This window comes from Bombus affinis, chromosome 2 (genome assembly GCF_024516045.1).
Source record: "Bombus affinis isolate iyBomAffi1 chromosome 2, iyBomAffi1.2, whole genome shotgun sequence".
Lineage (NCBI taxonomy): Eukaryota > Metazoa > Arthropoda > Insecta > Hymenoptera > Apidae > Bombus > Bombus affinis.
In genome coordinates, this window is record NC_066345.1 from 8812940 (window position 1) to 8838013 (window position 25074).

Consider the following 25074-nt stretch of genomic DNA (forward strand, 5'->3'; position numbering starts at 1 on the left):
TTGTGCCTGCCGCGCGGATGTACATACCGGCGAAGACGGACAGGCAGGAAGAGCGACTAGATAGATGTAGGATTTGGTTGTCGTCGGGTGTAGAAGAGGTATCATTAGAGGCTGGGCGATTTATTAGCTTGTCTTTAATCAAAGGCCATTAAACCTGTATGATTACCTCTAATGTTGGATACCGCTTTAGTTGAAGAGAAAGTATCGAAATTTCGGGTTCGAAGAATTACCATCTTTGTCGGTTATCACCTTTGGCTACTGATTAATGATCTATATACAGCAATTAACATATTTTCCAACGTCTTTTAAATGGTAAAAAATGGTCGATAAAGTTGTACGTAGACGAGAAACAATTTCTCCGAGAATTCGAGAGCGATAAAGTTGGTGGAAGTGTTGTGTATGGGTGCACATATGCAGGTCGCTCGAGACAGAAACGTAAGGGAAGAGTAGCCGTGGTTGTCGTCGACGACGAACACATCTGCAAATTAAGCGAGCGCACACCGCTTGCCAACTGCTTCTTCGCAGACGTCGAAAAGTAGAAAATCTTGGAATATCTTGTTCGTTATACGTGATTTCTGCAGTCTACTCTCTGCCTTTCGTCCTGAGGATGTCCCGGATGCTTTCGTACTTAACAATTATACGAGAATGCGACTCGTGACTGTCCCCGGTATCGTTTCGTCGTAAGTTTCGCCAGTTCCCTACCACAAATATTTGCCGTTCCAGTGCTTTTTCCTCTCCTCCTTTCGCAAGTATTTACCACTTTTATTCGTACGCTTTTTCTTTTAAAACTCTCATATCTATCTTTTTTTTTATTATTTTCTTTTTCAATATGCTTTTTGTACATACTCAATTATCGATTGCAATGTCGACTCAGAACCAGTTTCTATTAAGGATATCTTACCAATCTTTCTTCTTCTACACAGAAATTTATCTCTTCTTCGTTCTTGCCCATTCGACACGATCCGATATCTCTCGAAACGCGTCCTCGAACGCGCTCCACGCCATAAGCACGATGTCACGTCCGTACAATTAGCTATGGCAAAAAAGAAGAAGGAAGAAGGAAGCCAGGATTTTCAGGTGGGCAACGGTTTCGGTACGCAGGGATACCATTTGACGGACCATTCCTCGTCCTCCCTTTCTACCAAGAAGGACGCTCTCCCGAGGATCTTACTCCTTCCTCCCTCTTCTCGTTCTTCTCTCCCTCTCTTTCCTCTTCCTTTCCCATCCCTCCTACTCCCGTCTACTTCTCTTTCGGCCTCTCTGCTCTCTGTCTCTTACCATTTCGAGGCCGCTGTCTTCGTTTCACCCGGCCGTGCGATCCGCACACGCCACTTCTTCTTCAGTGGCCGCTGGTACCACTCTCGGCTAGATCGCGCCAAGCACACCTCCTCTTGTGTTTCCTTCTTCTTCTTCTTATCCACCACCACCACCACCCAGCGGCATCGCCGCGGCCAGCATCGCTTCACCACCACTCGCTGGTGAACACCACGTCCACTCCACCTCTTTTGCTATTCTTCCAACTCGATGAAGTAACGCGCCGGTACGTGCACACGTCTCTTCCGGAACTTAGGTGGCATTCGTTTGACCCGTGCGTTCCTAAACGAAATCGGCAAGTTCCAGTGGATCTGATCAAAAAATTAGTCTGTGTTCGATCACGAGTGAAACTTCGTACAAGGATAAAAGAAACGTGCCGAGTTCGTTTGATCGTGTCGTCGATGATCGTTTACGTCTACCGATTAGAGGTTCGAGGATGAATCCGTGAATCTTTCGTTTTCGATTAACGCGAAAAGTTTGTGTTTCAGAGATCGATATCTTCGACGTGGTGAGACTGTCAAACAGTGTTATTTAAAAAGGTGGTCAGTGGTACTGAATTAAAACATCGAGGAGCTGGTGGAATGGGAGTCAGGAAAGTGGAGTGAAGTCGGTGTAATTCGAGGCGACAGCGGTCCTGCCGTCTCGTTTGCACGTGGTTACCTTGACACCGGGACGTGCACCTGACGGCGAGAGCGTCGGGGGACCAGAAACTCGAAGAAGCACGTGGTACAATTAATTAACGAGTCTTTCACATACTCTTCTTTCCGTAAAAGACGAGTATTCTCCTACATTGGAAATCTTACAACGTCTTTAATTTGTTAAATTAATTAAACTGCAGATCGTTCGAAGACGGAAGATACTTGTTGGAGATTTTAATCAGTCTTTCTGTCATACCGTTTGCAAGATCTTGAAGATTAGTTGGAAGCACCGGTTTTCACTGGAGGATTAGCACGTGGTTACGTCGTGGGAGGTTGCTTCCTGTTTGTGGCTTTTTCACAGTCAAGTCGTGCCGTATTTGTCACCGTGCAATCGGACCTAGAGGAACATGTGTTAAATTAATGCAACTTCTTTCGCGGCTGGCACCATCTTCGATTTGTCACGGATGCTTTTCTCTCTCGTCGACGCCGTGAACCGTGATGGATTAACGGTCCGGAACCAGCGAAAAAGGGTAGAGGGAACGTCGCGAGAAAGGAGGCTCGCGCGCGATCTTCCACGCTTTGTTTTAGCAAACAATGGAGAACGACGATTAACCTCGCTTCCTTGGTTAACATAATTGTCCGTGTTAAACGGTCGCTAACGCGTGGCTATTTCGTATACTCCGAGTATTCGGTTTACGTGCCCAGGCATTCGAAGCTGGGGGTTCGACGATGTTGGTGATTTCAATGCCGGCAATTGAGGTGATCTTTGGGACGTGATTGTGTCAGTGTTTGATAGAAATCGAGTTGGACGACTTGTTGGATTAATTGTTGGATGTTACAACCGAGGTGAGTTTAAATATCTTTTCTATCTAAAAAATTACGAAAAGATTCATTATTAAAATATTGGAGTACTGCGTATCTTGCATTATCTTCTAGAAGAAAGAAAATAGAAAATCTGTTATGTTTGAGAAGAATATGAGAGAATCATCGTTACTCGACGTAATTTTTTCTTCCAATTTTGCGCTAAAGATTTCCTTAAAACATTCAAAGCCATTTTATTTGTTATATAATAAACTTCTATTGTAAAATTCGATGAAAACGAGGTTACTAGTGAATGTAGAAAAGTAGAACCAAAAGAGTAAAAGTAAAGATAAGAGTAAAAAGTAGTTCGATCAAAGAGCGACCATTACTTGGTGTATACCTTCCATTTGCATGGGACAACTGTTTAACGATTTGATCGGTACTTTAATTCGAAAATTATACGTTTAATCGTCGTACGGATTGCCTCGATATACGTAGCCGTACTTCGGTGTCTTCAAGCGCGAGTAAATATTCATTAGGTGACCACGTATCGTTCTCTTTCGAATGATCTTCCATTTGCATATCACGTCATATCATTGTTGACACTAAGCCTCGAGACTGCTCGGCGAGGATCAGTCTACTTCACGGATTCGTCCCCTTTTCTGTCATTCCTCTTGCGTTAGTCTTGATCGAACCATGCGTGTAGGAGTATCTTTTAGTACCTATATCTTCAGTACAAACATATCTTGACTCGAGTATGTATCTTAAGATCGCTCTTTCGAGTGTGATCCTCCTTAAAACGTACTTTTACTTATTGAAGAGGGCAATTCTAAAGAGACATGCATTCTAAAATAGCACAAGTCTGCCAACCAACATTTTGAGAAAAGATGGTTTCTTTAATATTTTGTTAATAATTTTGATTCTCTTTGCGAGTTCATTTTGGTTAGATTTTTTAATACCGCGAACCAAAAGATTTATATATTTTTATATTCTAAAGCATATCATACATCTCCAAATACAAGCTTTTAAACAATTTTAGGATAGGAAAGAGGTATCGTAGAGACTGGCTGGATATTCGGTTTTCTAACAGAAAGACAGATTATACTTGTGGAAAATTAGGGGTCGTGGACGGGTTATAGGAAACGTTTGAAGCCATTCCATGTATATTTTACGGTCGTGCATCGACGCAATTGGATTTTAGTACATGCACAATTTGCCAGTACAGAAACGATCGTCTCACGTCGTTCGAATGTAATAACTCGAAACACGAAATCGCATTGCTATGCCGCCGGTAGCTTCTTGTTCTCGGGTTTAACGCATCGATCGAACCTTCATCGAAATTTCTCCTCTCCCTTAGGAAGTCAGGCGAACCCTTGATTCCGGTTCACCTGACTTCCTAAACGAATTAATCTTCACCCTCTCTCCCTACTCGACAGGTGGCATTTTCAATCTACTCCTAACTACAACGGTGCTTTTAGGGTGCTTGGAAAATTTCTGTATCAACTTCGATAAATCGAATTATTTCCAGCGTAGCTATAATATATATGTATTCTTTCATTCAAGAAATTATCATTAATTTCGAATTTGTGAAACAATCCCGAACGTTATTACCGTTTGTTGACACGCTTCAACATATTTGCCGACAAATAACGACAAACGGGAAAACCACGCTAGTGCGGTCTAATTAATAGGCGAACGATAACGGAAATTACGCTTGTCAATAATCGTTGTCGACATGACCCGGGACGTCGAAAAGCTGGAATAATTATTCCCGTTTACTCCAACGCACCAGCAGTCCTCTTGGAGCTGCAGTCTCGTTCATCGAACTCCTAAACAAAGATTCGCGTTCGAGATGAACGTAGGGTACATACGTATATGTATAGTCGCGTACACCTTCTCTCGTCGAGGACTTTTGCGATCGAAGTTTTAGCGTGTTCCAACTTTTTCCACTCCGTTGGTCTCCCATTTCTCTCTCCTTTTTTTTTTTCACTCCGGTCGATTAAGCGATCAATCAAAGAACAGCGGATCGCGATCAATTAGCCGACGTCGAGCACCGTCTCCTCCGGGGAGGTGCGAGTATCGTGGAGTAGGGTCGATTAATTATCGCCAGATTTTCTTGGTTCGCGTGCAACTTAGACGAGTAACGGGGACAGCCGGAGAGGATCGACAGTTCCTCGAGAAACGTCGAGAATATTCGAGACCGCGCCTTCTCGATTTCCAGTTCATTTGAATCCCTTCCGTGTCGCTGCGTTTTTCCATTCTCGATATCTCTCACCTTCCCCCTGCCCTTCTTCTTTTACTTTTGCCTCGTCCTCTTTTCTTTTCCTCGTTTTATTTCTGTCGATCGACTGGAATTCCGTCGCGATCGACGACGTAATGACGCTGCGTAGGAAATTAAAGGACATGGGGGATAAGATCGAACGCGACGGTATTGGATTACGAGAAATGTAAGTGGAAGTCGAACCAGCACCTCGCGGGGAAGATTCTTGTTTCGTCGAGGTTATTATTGGCTGTCTTCAACGCTCTATGATTTCTTACGAAATTCGCCAAGAATCTTTGATCGTCTAAGTTGTTCATCGAGAAAGATGAATCAACTCGTTCTCTTTGATTCTTAGCTTTGAGCGAAGGATCCAGTTATTTAGAAATGTAATCATAAATCGTCGAATCATCTCTCTTAGAAATAATTCTTCTTTATTGACTTTTCACTTTATAATTATATAATCTTTATTTATTCGGTCGTTAATGTATAATTAGAAAGTCTCTGGTTAAGGAACGACCCGATTAATAAGTTAAAGCATCCTTAATATATTATGAATATTATTTTTACCAATTTCCCGCTACTCGACAGTTCCATAGACGAATATCGTGAAGATCTCTATATCCACTCTGGTCGCAAGTTAGAATCACAGTTTTTAATTGGTCGCAGGCGAAACGAAGATTTAAAAGGCGCGTGCTTCGAGTACCTCTACTTGATTGACACGGCCTCGTCGTTTTACTACTTCGTCTCAAGGATTTCTCTATGTATTTCCCCATTCTGTTGATGAAAGAGCAACGTGACTTGCAGGATACTGCTTGTCGAGTAAGTAGTAGCAACAATCCTATCCTCGGCCGAGTAATTCAACAGCATTCAAGTTCTAAGAACGTTTCGGTATCGTGGGATTCCTTAAGCGGTTCGAGCTGCGAGTTTAATCAGAAACCTTCCCTTCCATCTGCGATTAATTCGATGATAGACAAGGAAAGCTTTCCATAAAAATCGAGTAGCATTTACTAGTTTCCTTCACTATCTGGGTCTTAGCAGTCGGAAGAAAGAATTTATGCAGAATGAATTTGTTTCTAAAACTTCCAAGAATAAGCGAGTAAAGTCTTGGTAAAAACTGTGAAGCGAGTCGATATCAGCGATCACGATTCGAATGTAATCCTCGTTAACGCGTTCTTCCCTCGTACGCCCCCTGGTAGAATTTTCTGCTTGTTCACGCGTTCTATGCGTTATTGATTAACGAGCCGCATCCATCAATGGGGCAACGATTCATCCGGAATCACCTGGACGTGTCTGCAATTCACCTCTATCTTTTACGTATCATCTCGGTTACTCGGCTTCTCCATCAAGGCTAAACGCCTCGAAGTAGTACGAAACTAGATACCCGCCGGCGTGACGGAGTTCCATCGGCGCAGGCGGAGGAGAAAGGACCGTTTAAGAAAGATAAGACCTCATGACCGTGAAACCCGTATGGGTTGGCGGTGAACGGTCACGAACAGCGTTAGTCGCGGGGGAAACGAATCGATGCGAACGCAACATGGAAAGAGACAGAAAGAGGTGGATAGACGAGAATCGTATCCGTGACTGTTACTATCTTTAATAGAATCGTGTAATTCGTCGATTGCCGCAAAAACAAGCCGATACTCGAAGGGAACGGATACAAAAACTTGTGCAACGGCCGCACTTCTCCTCTTCGTTACGTGTCTTGCCTAAGTTTCCTACCCCTTTTCTTTCACCCTTGTTTTTCCTATGGAATTCGCTCTAGTATCGATCGAGTCTACTGTGTTTTAACGATATTTATGTAGTTTACGATCAATCGCGGAAAGAGAATAGCTACAAGTTACGAGAGTCGGTAGCGGGTAAGTTTTTTCGCGAATTCATAGGCATTTTATGTTGTGCTTTGAGAAGAAATACATTGTCCTGTCTTCCTCAATGGTCTGGCCTGCTCTTGTAATTTTGTTTCTGTAACGTTTTATTGTGCGGAATAGTTTTATTACACACGGTCACGACGCGGAAGAACGTAACAAGGTAGATGTTGTAATAGAAACGTCTCGAGGAATCTCCCGTTTCTTTAAAGCAACCGTATTCGTACCGCGTGCAACAATGTCGAGGGAAATATTGAACGTCCACGTGTTCGTTAGAGAACGGGTTCGGCCACTTTGATGAATTTTATCGCGTCTGGGGAACTGTACACCGCCGGCCGAGCTTTTACGTCAGGCTCAGGCGAGTTCATAGTCGGGAATAACCGCGAAATGGTTCCTCTTTCCAGCGCGATATTTCCACACTACGCGAGCGGTTGTGGCAAAAACCGGGATCGTCGACACGTTCCTAATCCTTTCAAGGAAACAGACCGCGTGGAGACGGCGACGATGTGGCAAAAAGCCACGTCCACCGTGGTCCATTCTAGTGTCACCTTTGCTCGTAATAAACGTCCGCGCGAATCCTGGCTAGTCGCGTTCCTCTGGGACGATTTGCATTGGGAATCGCGGTCGTTAACGAAACCTCCGTCACCTTTGTGCTTTCATGTTTCATTTCCATGCTGTTAAAGGATGAACATGTTCTTCTTAAAGATAATAACGATAAATGGCTCCACGGAATAACGACCGATTACGTTTGTTTCTTCGAAAGGCAAACAATGAATTCTACTTAATATAAAGTGGTGCCTTGTACATTTAACGCGAGCAAGAATTGGAGTAAATAACGGTGAATCAATAGGATTGGCCATTCGTGGGGCAACTGTGGATCGTTTCCTCGCCAAATTGAGTCGAACGATTCTTGTTCTGCAAAAACGAGTCCGCTGAAACGCGCCACATGTCTCTATACGCCTACCGTTCATAAGAATCCGGATGCTTCGTTCGACTTGTAGTAGCAGTATGTTACTAACTCGTAACTGTCAAATTAATTGAAAGTTTATAGAGTGAACGAACTGCAAATTGAGATTATCTATTAAAGTTAGAAATGAGTTAAATATTTTGACAATAATATGTTTTATTATTTCCTATACATTATACCACTGCTCTATACCATTATATCACTGCTTGCATTAACGTCAGTTTTTTCATGAATTTGGATTGCAAATTTTAGGGAGAGATTTAAAAAAATTATTCGAATCGCATTGCATTAGCTATGATAAATATATCTAAGGAACGAAATCAGTTCAGTTCGATTCATGTATAATTTCTTTAATTAAATTAAATTCTTATCGAGAGGCACCGGCGTTTGAATAGTTTCGGCCGATAGTGCACCTTTTACAGAGACAAGAATTCATCGTAGAAGTTATCGGACCGCCGATATTCCTCTCCGGGCGATATTAAATTCGATCGTGGGAGGAACATTTTTCAACAGTTCTTTTGTTCCGTCTTTCGGAAGAGCTGGTTGGTAATTAGACGAAGTCTCTTCTGGTCTCAGTGAAGTATCGTTGTCTCGAAATAGCTCGAGCTTCGGACGGATCAGCGGTGCTGAAAGACGCTTAACTTCTTTCCAATTAAACCGATACGTTTTCACGGTGCGCCAGGAATCCCGGTTCCACGTGTACCAGCTAATTAGAATCCCCTTCCGACTGATCTTTAATTCATGACTTATATTCAACCGCGCCACCAAGTGCGCGAAGGATATCGGTATCCTAGGAGCATGTGCGCGGTGTCCTTCGACGCCGGACCCACTGAATTACATCTGTCCCTGTACTTACCGACACTTTTCGCTGCTCTTCCAACTCATTTACGCCGGTTTTACGGCTGCACGGTATCGTCATTTGAATTTCTAATCCGTCACAATTAACCAGCGCGCAATGCCCGTTCGAGGAAAACCGATGGAATCTCATTCACTCGCTCGATTTACGATTCTTTCCAGTTCATCCATACCAGTCTTTTAGTTCTGTATCGATCGTTGTCGTTACATTCTCCGCGGATGAATCGCTACGACCCGTGTCCCATTTGCGAGTTTCCGCGCTATTTTTTTCCAGATATTTATGCAAATTCATATTCTCGTGGATGTAATTTAAAAAAATGGAGCCTAGATGGAAAATTGTTTCATCTACTAGATATTACAAGAGGTATTATACTTTGGATATATTTTTTAGCTTTGAACATTATGCGCATTCTATGCATTTTTGCGCGCCTTTGAATTGGAAATATCGGCAAATTTTGAACGGTCATTAGAGATTGGGAATTAGAAAAATACGGAGGTTTAAATTCGAACGTTATTCTTTTTTTTTGGAATTTTTTGATCCATCAGATGTTTAATAAGAATGTTTGATGATAGTTAATGGTGATTTGAAGCGTGTTGAAACGATGGAAGCAAGGGCAGGGCGAGAAACCGGCCTTTAAGAGGATCAAACCAGACGCCGCGCCGCTTCGAGGCGAAACTTAAGATATTTTCTCGAGGAAGCGAGGTTAGCTTTTTGCGAACATTACCCGGCTCTCGTGGGATTGCACGAATCGTATGGTTTTCACGCGCGACGCGTTCAAACTTGTTATCGTTCCTTGCTTCGATCTTGCGCCGTCGCTGTCGGAGAATTTTAATTGTTCCCTTGGACTGCGACGTGCTGTGGAAACGATCGGCCTTATAACCGCGTAGAAATAACGGAATTCAAGTTCATGTCATTAAATTCACACGATTTTTCCTTCACGAAAAAAAAAAACAGAACAGATTTACAAGCCTCTGCTGTTGAATCAAGACTAGTTGTCCTTTAACATTTTTTGCTTTTTCGATGAAATTGAAAGACACCGATCAGAGTATCCTATCGAGGAAACTTTATTAATTACTAAATTTCTATTTCGTTAGCGTACCACTGTACCACTGTATTACATCATTTTGCGATGATATTGTTTATAGAAATGATTAGTTTTTAACTTTTAGATCCGAATAAAAAATTATAGGTAATTAGACGTTCTTCTCTCATAAGAGATAAAATTCGATTATTATAGAGGGTTAATAACATATATTTCTCTCTCCCGTTTTCTTTTATGTCTTCGAATATCTTGAATATATATTTCTTGGAAACATATAACACGTTGATCAAGAGATAAATACAGAGAAGTATTACACTTTTAGCAGACTTAAAACCTTCTCGATGACATTCAAATCGTATGAATTGTCTAACTGCAGAAGTAGGGAATGGGAAGAATTCCGTGACACAAACGCTATGTAATCGTCTACGTATTTCATGATCATTTGGACAGCCAAGAACAATTTACCATTTATTACACACATCCTTATAGTCGCAAAAACGAAATATTTCATACGTAACACTAATTGGATAATCAAGGAACTGCAGTAGAATATGAAGTTCCATCGTGATCCTTGGTTATAGTTCTTCCTGTTCGCAAATCGTCGGGGGATCATGGCGCAGAGTAACGGTGTCGGTTCCTCCGTCATGAATCATCGTGATTTGAAATTCATGATGTTCCCTGTTAATCACCGCTATCGTACCCTCGAGTTATCTTGTCTTTGCCTCTACCACGATATTGATTCGAATCCTCGTTCGTTGAATGCGAGAACCGTTTCGTTTCGCGATGGCGCGGTAATTTGTAAGGAGGATCCTTTTTTTTCCAAGTCAGCCGTTGTAACCGGGGAAAAGTTTAAGCCGGGAGAGTAGGAGGAGGACAAGAATGGGACCGTGAAGAGGACACGAGCGTGGAAACGGTGGCGGTACGCGGGGAATTCATAATGGAACTATGGCACATCTTAATAACCACACTTAACGCTTTATCTTTACGACCGGGGCAGGGAATTCGCAGCGTGAAAAACCATAAAGGCCTTTCGGTTCGTTACGAAAGATCTGTGGGGCCGTTCCTCATCCGTGGGGCACCCGGTACATGGACAAAAGAAATTACTTCCTCGTCGGGAAGGAATACGCGACTCGCAGGCGGACTCTGATAGCCTCGCCCGGGGAATATGTAATCGGGGTCACGGGATTAATTTTGACGTGGAACTGTCATATCTTGACGGGCATTAAGCGAAGCAGCTTGAAGGATGGTCGGCGCGCTCGCGCCGCTAATGAAAGGTTTCCGCGAAATTGAGCAATCTGAGAAAGTAAACGCGCGTTTTAGACGTTCCGGTAATTTGGAGACACAGCCAGGATTTATGGTGTTGCGTAGCTGGAATGAATGTTATCGGATGGCTCGTTATCTTCCAACGTAATTTCAATGCTCGAGATTGCTATTTAAATTGAGTTTCGATCATAAGAATTTCAAGTGGATTTTGATCGTTCTCATTCGACCTTTCAACACTAGAGCTGGCGATGATTCCCTAGTCATCATATGGAACTTGCATTAAAGCAATCAAAGCGAAAGGTAGAGGTAAATAAGCTGAAGTTATCACGATTTGCTGAATTTCATTTCAACGATGTTTCTGTCTTGATCTTAAAACGTTCTTCGTTTAGCGAAGTGTTAGAACAAAGCATTCTACGCTTACTAGATTAACTCTGTGTTGAATTTAACGTGCGATCAAAATCTTTCCATTCTCCGCTCTCCTCACGTAAATTCTCTATTGAATTAACAAGTTCTAACGATCTCACCCGGTATAGTTGCGATCGTACAACAATATGTATAATAGGATGCGATCACGCGGCTACTATCCAGTACCCGTTGCTTCTCTACTTTGTTACCGGCCGCTTCTTTATTCGGTATAGGCATGCTCTCCTGCAGGAGAAACGACGGGAGATTCACGGCAGATTACGCTTGTAGGAGACTGCGTGGAACTCTGGCGGCTGGTCAACTGCGATCAGGACACCCGTTACATTCTAAATACTTGTAAGCACGCCCTATTACCTGGCCGAGTTTAAACAGTATTACAATACAATAGGCATGACCACCCCTTTCTATGTTAACCTTGTCCTTTCGTGCCCCATAGACCGGCACGGGCGTTCGCATTGCAACACCATACAGGGTGTCCTTATCCATCGTTCTTCTTAAATATCCTAATTAAAAATACGGATGTTCTAATACGGATAAATAATAATAAATACTATAATAAATAAATTCTATATCTAATATGTTGTATTCTAATACGGATAAATAATAATAGATACTGTAATAAATAAAATAAAGAATAATAATAAAAATTAAAGGAACAAAGAGTGATATAAAACATCTTTGACGAATTACCATGGGTAGTTTCGAAATAACATTAACGCGATAATCGGGAAGAAAGACAAATAAAAAATGTAGTGCGAATGGCTCGAAATGTGAAACACGCGAAATATGTTAATTTACATTCGCGGCCTACGCATATCGACGTCTGACTCGTTCGATTCGCGACTGCCGGAATTCGGTGCTCTCCTTCCCACGTCGGTTCGCTCTAAATTCGCATTTTTTCCGACATTGATAAAGCGGTGAAACTTTAATTCAACTACGCCTTGTCCTCCAAATAAAACGCAAAATGTATTTCGATTTTGAGCCTTTGTACATTTTTGCATATTTACAATTGTCACGTATGCAGGTGAAAATTGTAAACACCTGTAATCTAATTCTAACTATAGCCTTCATATAAGAGGCGGTTATAATCCAATGAAAGTCTACAGAAAGAAAACGTGATAAGTAAAGTATTTTATACGTTCGTGTTCGAACGAGATCGAGTTTCAATCAAAAAATTAAGTATAAGTAGACTTGCCGTCTTCTCTTCGCGTGCTGCACATTTTGTTTAATCTCTTGGAAATGAATCGGTATCACATTCCGCGAGGTTTTATCAGCGTGGGAGTGAAGAGCTTACGAGGCCAACGAACGGCGAAGGAAACGGGTCGGCATGCAAATGTCCGGTTGCCGAAAACGGACAAATCATTGCCGGCCCACCCCCTCGATCTCACGGCGCTGCGGGGCACACAGCGGTGATAATTACTACAATTGCGGCGCGGTAATTCTGGTGTCTCGTAATTGTCGGCGTTACATCGTCGTGTTTCGAATGCAAATGCAGTTAAGGATCTAAGATGGTAGATTAGCGAGTACGTAACACGGGGAGGGGTTGGTGAAGGAAGGGGGGTTACGAGCGCGACGACGATGGTGCACGTGTACTGTGCATGCACGCGTGTGTGCATGCATCACACGACCCACCGTGGGGGTTGTCGGTTTTAAAGCCATGGCTTACTGTACTTCCGAGGGGAATCGAGGATGGTAAAATGTGGCTGAAGATGGGGTCAGAATTGAAATTTACGCGCGACTCGTTAACCCTGCTATTGGTGAACATGGTTAGACGTTATTCTAGGGCAATTAGACGTAATTGGATGGATATACATGCGATAATTTCTCGGCTCTTTTAGGCGAGTCTGTTCTTGATACGTTGGTTAAGGTACATCGCTCTTTCGAAACGAATGACGCAGCAGAAGCGTCGTATGACGGAATTCGTGTCATCGTTATTAATCAAGAAAGAGAAGAGAGTAATTGACAATTAAGAATCATTAGGATTTCGAAATGTCAGTTTCTGGGGATTGACTTTCACATGGGTCGAACGAAGAACGTTTTACTATTTTTTTATAGAGATTAAAATAGAAGAGAAACACGGTAGTTCGATTAATTTTGGGGAAAAGAGCTGTTTCGAAGCAACCCTCGTCACAGATCCACTGTGGAGATAAATAAGCGACGTCGGTTGCTGGATAGTCGGTTGCACGTTCTTGACTTTAAGCGGCGCCTCTTGCCAGCCCGGGATCTCTACCGTTCTCCAATGCCACCCGTTTCCCATTTGTTCGACGATCATCCAAACACAAGTTTATCAACGGTTCCCGCGCTCCTTGAAACTTCCCGCCGCGATACGTCACGTTCCAAACGGTCGAAGTTACTTTACGGTTCGGCCTCTCGCGGAGGAAGCGGTACAAATTACACCGATAATTCTCTCTGCCCTTTTCTCCGGGCTCCGGCTTCCCCGTCCTCGTTATTTTTTACTACACAGCCGCCGAGAAGTATCGCCTCTTCTGCCTCTCTTTCACCTCCGTGCAGCGTGCGTCTTTCGTACAAGAAAAACTTGTGAAACTCCATTAAGATGTCGAGCATCGGTGTCCGGTCGAAAAACGAGACGTCTCCTATCTTCGATGGGTGACAGCCAAGAGATGCCTTAATCGACCAAACTTAACGATCGTTCGGTGATTAAAGCCTATAATCCTTTCGGGACTTCTAACGATCTAAAACGGAATAACACGTTGTATTCTCATTCGGAATTCTCAATCACCGATTCAGCCTTTCCTCTCGGATGTTCAATTGCTACGTACGTCGTGGGTACGATCGGTTTGAATCTCTTTCAATGTAGCGTGTAGTTGGACGCTTAGGACGTTTCTCATTCCATAGAAAGAGGATCTTCGACATTCTCCGTGCTCGTCCTTTCCCCGATACCCTTTGAAGCCGAATATCGGCGTTGCGATAATTGCGAGCGAGAGTCTAAGGTTCGTGCGCCGGTCGGACGCGATCTAAGATGAGAGATTAGCCGGTAAAGAGAGGGCCGTGAGTACGTACGGGCTTCTCTGTTGGTGTACGCGTGTAAATATGGGGTTGGTAAATAGGCACCGTGGCCGCGTCTTCTCTTTCTCCTGCATTTCCTTCTATCCTTTTTCTCTGAGTCGGTGCTAGCCATCGTTCCGTGTACCAGGATGCGCTCGTACACGTATCCTCTCGGCCTGGGAGCGGGATAGGTAGACGTTTAAGCTAGCCGGAGCCCATACGTATCGTTATCGTGGCATCGTCGTTTTAAGGCCGCGCGTTTGCAAAGGCGGTAGCACAGGCTGCTTGTTCCCTCGATCCTTGATCGTCCTCGATTCTCCAAGTGAATGATTCTCGATTTCAATATCCAGGATAAACTACGGTTTTGCGGGTACTGGGCCTTTGGTATTCAGTTTTCGTAGATTTTTGAATAGTTCGTGATTTCTAAGGGTTCGAGATTTTCGGGTTTGATTTCAGCGATCGTAGTGTAGGAATGTGGAAGCTAAATTGAATACTAATGGAATGATAGAAGCTAAACTGAATTTCCTATTCACGCGGAATAAATAGAAAGCTTTGTAATTTAGGTTTCGTCTGGTACTTGAATAGTTCACGATTTCTAGGGCTTGAATCGCGGCATTGTAATACAGAAATGTATGTAAATTTTTATTCGCTAAATACGTGCGTATAAATCTACGTGCGATACATAGATTCTCTGAATTGTTCTTCGCTAACCAGCAATATTCGATCAATTGAATCAGGAGAATTCCAAATTTTGTACTTATTTTCAATACGAAAAATTAGAAATTATATTTACTGGTTTACTTTCGTTTATCGAGATTCGATACGCTTTGAATCCATCGTTCTTTAATTTAACGTCGAGCAAGTACGATGGACAGGATCAGTATGTCAGTTGGCGAGCAGGAAAGCGGGCCTTCTAGTTATCGAAGCTGTTTCCTCGAAGGGGACACCGAGTCAAGCGCGTTTCCTTAATCCCTTCTGCTCGTGGCTTATCGGTCGACAGATCGTGATCGTCCAGTGCGACTGGCTGACACCGTGAAACATCGAGATTTAATTAGTCTAGAATCGCGCCACACGACGTCGTCGCGTGTGTCCCTCTGTATACGTGTCTCGACTTTTTACGGTTGTCACTGGTCACAGGTCAGCGGTCACAAGTTTGAAAAATATGGTGTTGAATCATAGGTGAGAGCTCGTCGAGATCGCCTCGATGATAAGAAACTAGAAAGTCTGGGAGAACGAACGTGGCTTCGATTAAATTTGGGATTCGATTAGTTCACAGAAATTGATACTTATCGTTACCGTGTTAGGACATGATTTTCGGTTGTATCATTTGACAGAGGCTATTAGCGCTTGAAAAGAACAGATTTTTACAAGTCTCGTTGATTTTTCATGGGAATTCCATAGTTGCTTAAAAAACATTCGATTTTCGGTGGATGTAGTAGCTTGTAGATCCTAGTTCAGATAACGAACACAGACGACGAACGCGAGAATCTTTATCGCCGCTTTGATTAATCCCTTCTACTCGCGTGTCTAAACTCTTGAATTATTTATAAACATCCCCCTCGACTTTGCCACGGTGAAGCCACTGACAGAACGTTCGTCATAAACGTCAGACGCAGGAGACTCGCGGAGTTAAATTCGCGAACGCGTCGGTTATCGTTGGAACCCATCCGCCAGTTCTCCGGGACTTGATCGTAATTTATTATCGCGTTGCTGAGGTGAAATTAGCCTCCGACGAATTAAAGCGCACGGTTATAATACTTGCTACAAGACCGTACGCCGGAACAATAATGCCTCCTCCGATATTTTCTTTTTCTCGTGGGATGCGTGCGCGCACACTCGGGCGCGCGCGTCCTGGTACTCGCTCATTAAAGAATTAAGTGAAATCTTCGATGGATAAATTAACGATAAAAGATCTCCGGCCGCCGATCTTTCGTGCGTTACCTGTCTCGTTCTATCTTCTTTTCCCTCTCTTGCTCGGTTTCCAGTGGAAGGCCAAGGCTGTTTCGCGAGCTGGTGATGTTTTCAGCGTCGATGTGGGAGCGTCGAGTTTGGAGGGAGGGACCTCACCACTGGTCTGACCCTCTAATTATATGGTACATCGTGTACCGAGTGAACGCGGGTCGAGAGGTCACGGTTGCGAGAGGCACAAAGCATGCCACACGGGAGATATATCGAAAAATTCGCCAGGCCAGGGCAGCCATATTGGCTTTGGTTCAGGTTTTCGCGGCGGGTAGCCGACCTACGAAATTTACCGACCGTCCGATAATAATTATTCGCGCTTCGTGGACTCGTGGAGACTCTGCTGTCTGCGTGCATCGAGTCCAATGTTGGATGGCGATGGTTCGTCGTTTTCTTCGACTTGGTTCCTCGGAGTGAAGACGGGATGCGTGGTCGTAAGAGACGGATTGGACCTCTTCTCTCACGCGACACGGGTTCGCATCGAGTCTCCGATCCAAAAATGGAAGAGGGAGCTTGATGATCTCTCCTTCTACGGCTGGTGTTCATTTTTTCTCCGAGTCCATTTCTCAAATTTACGTTTGATATATGAAATCCGGCTAAAAGTCCGAATAATAATAGTAGCAGAGCTAGAAACAAACTGATGCCAAGCTGCGGGCAATAATTTTCGCGTAACGAAACTGTGCGAGGTCCGTGTCTGGATCTTTCGCAAAAATTAGATCCAGGATGCGTAGTTTTGTCGCAAATTTACATACGTTTTTTAAATCCTCCAGATGCTGGTTAGTCGGAGCGCGTTTGCGTCCTCTACGTAAAATATGATCGCGGGAACGTGTCTCGTTGCGCGATTTTTCGCTGGATCCAACCTCGATCCGTCCGGTATTCATTTCCGTGGACAGTGCTATCGATCTCGATGCGGTTCTATCGAGGGACGCGCGATTCCGCGGCTTAAAATATTTTCTGGCCGATTGGGCTTCGGGGATTTTTCAGGCATCGATGGAAAGTCGCCTGTCTGGTCAGCGGTTTTCTATTTTTTAACGGTCCGCTGGTCACGGTGACACCTGTTGCGGAGGATGGCCGTTCATCCGGGCCGTAGACGAAATCTCAATCGACGTGTCATCTTATACGAACATCCTGCACAGAGTCCTCGTACGAGGCTCATCTCACGCCCCGTTGCTCGCTGTCCGACAATCATCGAGCTAACGTATGTCGTTGGGCCATTAATTTTTCCTCCATTCTTTCCATTGTTTCCTTTCTACGAGGGATTCTAGAATCCTAGGAAATATTATTTTACGATACTTTTCGTCCATTAACTCCTCTTACATCGTATACGATTTCAGAAAATGAACGTTTCACCTAATTTTTTCCTTCTTCCTTTTCCACGAAGCACTCTAGAATCATCACTTCTTCCCTGATTCTCCGTTTCACAAATTACATCGCGCACGATTCCATAGAATTATTCTTCCTCGTCTCCAGACTGAACATCTTCCATCTCCATTCATTACACGGGATTACGCGTTTTTCTTGGCATAGAACGAAACGGGCAGAACAAAACAGCGAATGCATTTCGCGCGACGAATACACGCGTTTATTTACGCAAAGACGTCTCTAAGAGCTCGTGCTCGTGTCGTTCAAGTGAGTAGAGGAACAAAGCGAGAAGCTGGCGTTGCCGACACCGTTCGACATCGAAAATTAAAGAACGTCTCCGCTTGGCTTGAGAGCGTAGCCTCGTTTACGCACGTTTGAATCGCGCGTACTTAATGAAAGAGGGCTAGCGTTAAGGGTTGGTGGATGTGGGGGTGGCACGGGGTAAAAAGCTCTCGAACGAGACGCCGCGTTCTCGCCGAATAAAGCTCGCCTGGCGAGCACGTCGGGAACAGGGTGGCCTTTGAAATATTCCAAGTGCGCCGCGGCTTATTTATTTCCGCGTTTTCTCGAGACGTCACCGCGCGTCGCTGTTACAGCAGGGCTAGCCACCGAGCTTTTCTCCCTCTCTTTTACGCGTTTTTCCCTCTTTGGCCTCGTCGACGTTTTCCGCGAGCAGACTTAGCAAGACTGGAATTTTAATTAAGCTTTTTTGCCATCCGTTGAATCCCTGTTCCGGCAAGGCAGCTCCAGAGGTCCCGTGGCCGCGGAAGAGATGCACGTTCGCGATCTAACGGGTGTCCTTGGGCTGGTGTGTGCGCCAGACGGCGGCGCCAAGATTCTTCGAAGGGCAGTCGCGTCGCGGCGATGACCCCGCGAACGGAATACAAATTGCTCGTCGCCTGTAAGCTTTTAATCCCACGGACTATTGGCTCGACTAATCGAGCCGCCCACTCCACCCACGTCCGTGAGATTCTTTCGTTGGGAACTGGGCCGATCCTAAGGCTACGAGCGCCAGGAACCGAATAAGAATTCGTTTGATATCGCCGCTTCTTCTTACAACCGGACGTTTAATAGAATCGAAATTTCGGGAAATTCGATTCTTTGAAACATCTAAGAATATTCAAAAAAATGCGAAGTACAATTTTTAAAAATCTCTTTCGCAAGATAAAGTAAGTTTAACACGTTTTTTTTATCAAGATCTTTAGCCTAATTCTCACTCACACATTTCGTCACTTCTTTATTATATTTTTATTTTCGATTCGTTATTTTTGGTTTCGAGATAATAATTGACCACAGTGATTTATGAACACGTTGAATACTACATAACGCATATTTGTACGTGACATTTTTCTTCATCTATATAGACAAAGCTTCGTAAATAATTCAGTAGAATTTTCTACAGTACAATATAACATAAGAATAAACAAGTATCACGTATACCGTGTAAAATGTGTTACACATGAGACTTGTTAAAATCCGAAATAGAAATAATTCAGAGTTCACAGGACTATTTTCTTCGTGTATTTCTTATATACGATGCCAAAGTGCGTTTCTCACGGTACCAAGCTCTGTTTCTCTGGTTCCAGTCGAGGCGTTTCGAAAACCTTTCCGTGACCTACACTGCCGCTGACCGCCTGGGGGATGCTAAGTAATAGCAGCGTAACATCAGCACGTCATCATCGACGCCGAGTGTGTACAACACACGACCCGGCACTTTGCCGCCCGCCTCACGCACCGATCCTTTCCTCTCTCTTCCAAACTTCCTCTTTTTTCTCTTCTTTTGCTTGATTATATACGTACACAGCTACATTTTGTTCCGTGGCCTCTCACGTTGCGCGTGTACGGGCCAAGACCTGCATTTTGCCTCGTTTCGACCAACAGCTGTGTGAGTTCAAGCATCTTTTCAAATATTGGAAACATTAGCCTTTCAAATATCGCTGGAACCATCGACGGAATCTTTGAAAATTCGTTGAATCTTCGGAAATCTGTAAAATCTTTCGAAATCCTGAAAACTCGCTGAAATTAAAAATAAAAATGTTCGATGATTGAAATATGTGTCATGTTAGATTGTTCAATAAATTTGGGTATCGTTTTAATTTAATAGGTTTATAAGCGTGGGAAAACGGCAGCCGGGCCGAGATAACGTTTTATTCCATCTAGGACTTTCCCTTCTTTCGGTATCACTGTTACGAAATTGCCAGGCCGTGGCTGGTTCGCGTAACGAGTTCACTAAGTGGAAGTTTTTAATGCGTGCCCGCGAGTGAACGCGAGTAAAATTGCTCTGGCCATCAGGGGCTCGCGAACAGAACTGGTGACGCTAAAAGTAGACTGGTGAAATTGATTTCTGCTCGTTCGACGCGTTATCGAGCTGATTAAGGTGCATCAGCGATTCTGTATAATTTACGAGGGGCCGATGGTCGCCGCGGGAAAATTGATTGATGAGTTTCGCGCGCTACATTCGACTACCTTCGAAAATTCCACGGTGTCCGGCATCGATTCGCCAATGTTTAAAAGTAAAAAATACATTACACCGTAAATATATCAAGAAACTAATCGGTTGCAGAAAATTCATTTGTTTCCGTATTGGATTCAATCCAGGCTAACGATAAATAATCTAAATAATGAAAATGTACAATGTATAATCCCGTTTATAAATATTAGCGTGTTATGAAAAAATTAGTTAAATCAGAATGATTAATAGGGATTTAGTACAATTGTCGAGAATTATTATTTCATTTGAAACTTTATCCTATAAAGAAATCATACCGTGTTTAGTACTGGGATCTTAATCTCATCAATTATGTATTTAATTGAAGTTTTAATTAATCTCGGTCTTTGTATTACTACTTTTCTCATCGTGTCTACTATTACATGGTTCATGAATATTATAACCAAACCTGAATTTTAACCAGAGTTTCGGAGACATCTAAAAATTATCGTTCTAATTTTCCTCAACAAGATTTAGTTTGAAACAACTATGGAACCATCTAGCAATTACTAATTTATTATTCCGTAATTCTCGCGGACAGTTTCTCTCAAACTTTTATTATGTATTTTATATCCTTACTTTCCATGAATTCAAAATTCTCATTGGTAATCCTCTTTTTTAATTTACTTCGATTATCCTAATATTTATGAACGATGTTGAATGACAGGGTAATTTATACGCCCTCCAATATTATGTAATCCGGAAGTACGTGATTGTGCTCGACATCCAACACGCATTTGGGATTTGCGCGCGTATGGCGCGGAAAAATCCATTTTCGGATGGAGGGTTAAAATTACAATTCCATTCGATCCGGTTGGATAAGAGGTCGACGATGAGGATGAACATGAGCGTCTGGTCGAAAGAGGAACGTAATCGGGTAAATCCGATCGAATAGCCCTGGTAACACGATCTACACGTGCGATAAGTACTTTATAATCACCCTGTGTACTCGGTAGGCGGCAGGGACGTGGGGTTGGCTGCATTCCTATACTCCCAGAGGGAGAAAACGCAACGCGAGGGAGGTTAAGATGATAGACGAGCCGATACGTTCCCACGCGGTCCCGCGAAGATGTCTGAAACTCGTGTTGCCTCTATCTCTCGTTCGCCTGTTTCTTTTCTTCCTTAGTACCGGTGTAGTGGGCGGTTATAAGGCCCCGAGGGGCCAACTGGGGCCCTAATCACAGGCTCGCCCTCGCTCGTACGCAGAACGTATGCGTTCGCGTTTCTTAAACGCGCTATACGAATGGTCTCTCCGGTTAAAAGCTGGAGTGTAACGCGAACGTTCTTAAATACACGCTGTTAACTCTCCCCCATCCACGGGATGGTTCCCACCTTTCCGCCAACACTACGATGCCGGTTTCGTTTTCTCTTCCTTTTCTCTTCAACCATCTATTACCACGAGAGAATACCTCTCTCTCGTTTCCCTTTGTTTCGCTATCTTAATCCCTTCTCCTCCTCCGCCAACCACATCGTCCCGTTCTTCTCGTTGTTTCGTCCTCGCAGGTAGTTATTTATGCTCTCTCGTATCGCTCGTTTTTCCTGCCACTTTCCACGACGATGTCCATTCTCCTCCCTCTGTCTCCCGTTTCTTTTCACCTTCCGGTTTTTTACTATTCCCCAGACTACACGTCAGATTATTCCGTTACTCTTACACAAGTTGTTGGCTTTTTCTTTCTTGCTTCTTTATCGGAAGGATCTACTCGAAAATATCCTTCGCCCTCCTTAATTTCCGTAGCTTTCGGGCTTTACACGTTGTTCTACATGCTCATTTTCTCCCGTTCCTCCGCCGTTTCGTTTTCTTCTCTTCTCTGTGTGCAACTATCTCTCCCACGACTCGCAGACACGAGGGTGCAGAGCAGGATGCATGGTGTCCGCGTTGCATATTATATGCCCGGACCGGCGCGATACACGCGCGGTTTACACGCACACTCAGACACACGCTGAACGGCTTACACGGCCGACGAAATAAAATTATCGTGAACGCTTTACGTTCTAAGGTAAATCTCCGGGAGAGGGGGCGAGCGGTTAAACTAACTTTCGCGTGGCCAGCGCTTTCGTTCGCTCTTTACTGCCGCGCCGGTATCGATTTACGAGAATCGAGACCTTGCCTCGCCTTCAGCGCTAAAGTTGCCGTTTAAAATTAGGACCGGATATTGGTATTTGCAAATTTTCACAATAATAGAGTGTAGTTTTTATCTTCGACTTTTATTCACTCTAATATTGGTTCTAATATTGGCTTTTTTTGAGATTTAGGTTCGCTATATTTCTATTTATTCTAAATGTATCAAAGCACTTGTATAACGCCGATAGTTTCTTAAATTTCAGAATAATTTTTCTTTTGAGGATAAAGAAAAATGACAGTGGAGAACAAAGAGGCCTTTATCTATCCTCAATTTTTACGTTTATTACATAGATGTTAATTAATCACATTCAAGTATATTACATTTCTTACAGAATTTGATACTATGAGAACGAAATGTAGAATCCGATGAAACATTAAACTTCATTGCATGTAGAGATACTTTTTGTAGCCATGGATTTTAAATCAAAGAGCGGTGTTTCCGAAAATTTTCTGATAGACGTTGAACTTTTATCTCTGTTTTATCTTTCCCAAAATTTTCTGGTAGTCGTTGAAATTTTATCTCTGTTTTATCTTTCGAGGCGTGTCGACACGTGAAAAATTTTGAGAATTTCGCGGTGTACTACTGCCAGAGAGAATCCTTTTGATTCGCAATAATCGCAAGGCAGGGAAAATATGGATCACGAGGGAAGTATAACTAGCTGCTAGTCGATCTTGGCTCTCGTCGCCCGCGGGACTTGTAAGGCAAAGGACGAAATTTATCTCGCACTAATACGCTTTAAACTCATTGGACGTAAATTTATCAGGCGGCCGTGAGGTTCCCGCGCTGTCGCCCCGGGCTCTGCTTTTCGACGTGGAGGAGAGGCGAGGTCAGAGACTCGGATGTACGAACGGAAGAACAGAGAGCACAACACGAGCACAAGGTGTGCCTTGATCGTTAACAGTCCTAAGTTATTTTTGCAATTACCATTGTTAAAAGGGAAAAATAAGATCTGTCGATCTTTTCCTACATTTTTTATTAAATCTCTTCTAATCTTGATCATTTCTTAAATTTCCTTAGAAGTACAAATTGCTAAGTATTATTCAAATTCACACGAAGAGTCGAAAGTTATGTTTTCGAATATTAAAACACGGTACTATACACGTACACGTAAGTAAAAACATTTGTAGCATATTTCTTCCACGTAAATCTGAGTCTTACGTGTCATCCTGTATTTACCAAGTTTTGGAAAAAATAAAAAGCTTGTACTATTTTCCGCTGGTCCCTTCATGTTCTAGAAAATTCATTGAATTATGATGATATTTTTCACACTTGTTATTTATACATACACGAATTTTATGTACGAGTTCTTTGCTGTTTTACAACGCACGATAATTCAGACGTAGTTAAATAATTTACCAAACGAAAAATCGATCCGTGGCCGTGGTCGGATCTTCTCGGACAATCCACGACGATTCGGTCGATTGGCCGGTTAGATTTCGTGGGAGATAGGCAAAGGAAGGCATCGATTCGATGAAACGAACGGTTTCCTGGTGTCGGAGATTCCAATCTCAATCTTTATTCGTGTATTGAACTACCGGTGGTCCCCGGATCGTCGAGTGGATCCACGAATACTGTAATTCACCGTGGGTGGCACGTGTCGAGTCACCGTACCTTCCCTCTTATTCATCGCGATGTTTATGCATCGCGGTTTAAAGCGACGTCCACACGGCGATCGAACGTATCACGGCTCCTATGGGACTTTCTGATGAATGTTTTCCGCACGATAACGAACCACAGCTCGCGGATTAACATCGAGGTAACGGTATTTCCCTACATGACGATTGAGACGATCAGGTAATCGAGAGTGGCATTTAGTACGCCTAATTGGACGTTATCGATGTTCTTTGAATAATAGAAAAGGAATGATTTGTACGAAACGATAGGATACTAAAACAGCCTGTAATTTCTAGGTCGGTGGTTAATAAATAAATTAGAGATGAAATATTTTGCGTTACTTTCCTAATACAGGGTGACACGAAAGTAGCTCGATTCGTTGAACGTTAAGAAATTATAAATTGCACGGTTTAAAATTAATTTCTGCGTTGGAAAGTATTACTAGGAATAATAAAATAATAATTTGTTTAGAATTATCTTTTCTAGCAAATATTTTTAATTTTAAAACGACTTTACTTTAATGTTGCTATACGGTAAAAAGGTAATGTAGAACTTTCGGTGACATATCCGTGTCATTGTGTACGATTCTTAAGATATCGAAGAAGATTCCATAAACGACAATAATGTGTGTTGACGATTAAGCAGGATTAACCAAGGGCTACGGCGTGTTCGCGTGTTGTAGGACCGTCAACGCTACCGATCGGCTTGTCGCGAGACTTTTTCAGTCGAATCGACGGCGTGTTTTCGTTAATTAATGTTCTAGGTTCGTCTTACATTCTCTCTGTATGGCGATGTTGGCTAATCTTTCTTGGAAACGACGAAACAAGTTTGGCGAACTTACCTTTCTCGCAAGCTCATCATCGTTGGCAGAATCCACCGAGTTAACTAAACAAGATCATAAAACAAGAAAAAAAATGCTTTATCGATGAGCGTCCTTTTAAATCTACAAAAAGGGTTTAACAGTTGCGACGAAATTGAACGTGAAAGGAATATTGCGCGGCGTGTAAAAACTGAGCAAATGCTGGAAAATACGTCAACGCGTCGGGGTTGAATGGAAACGTGTATTGTTACTGTAACGGTGGTAACGGGACCGTTA

General features: G+C 43.1%; 1 protein-coding gene across 4 annotated transcripts in view; it reads left to right on the forward strand.

Moving 5' to 3' along the window:
* The window catches only part of LOC126913876 (unconventional myosin-IXb), a 90598-nt gene that overhangs the window by 5667 nt on the left and 59857 nt on the right, over positions 1-25074 (forward strand). For 2 of the 4 annotated variants that reach the window (XM_050717121.1, XM_050717124.1), the window contains exons 3-4: positions 1803-2040; positions 2153-2798. The gene's annotated coding sequence lies outside the window, so the exon portion shown is untranslated. Of the gene's footprint in view, positions 1-774; positions 2799-25074 lie in introns of those variants that run through there. The other 2 variants (XM_050717123.1, XM_050717122.1) reach the window with 2 other exon arrangements.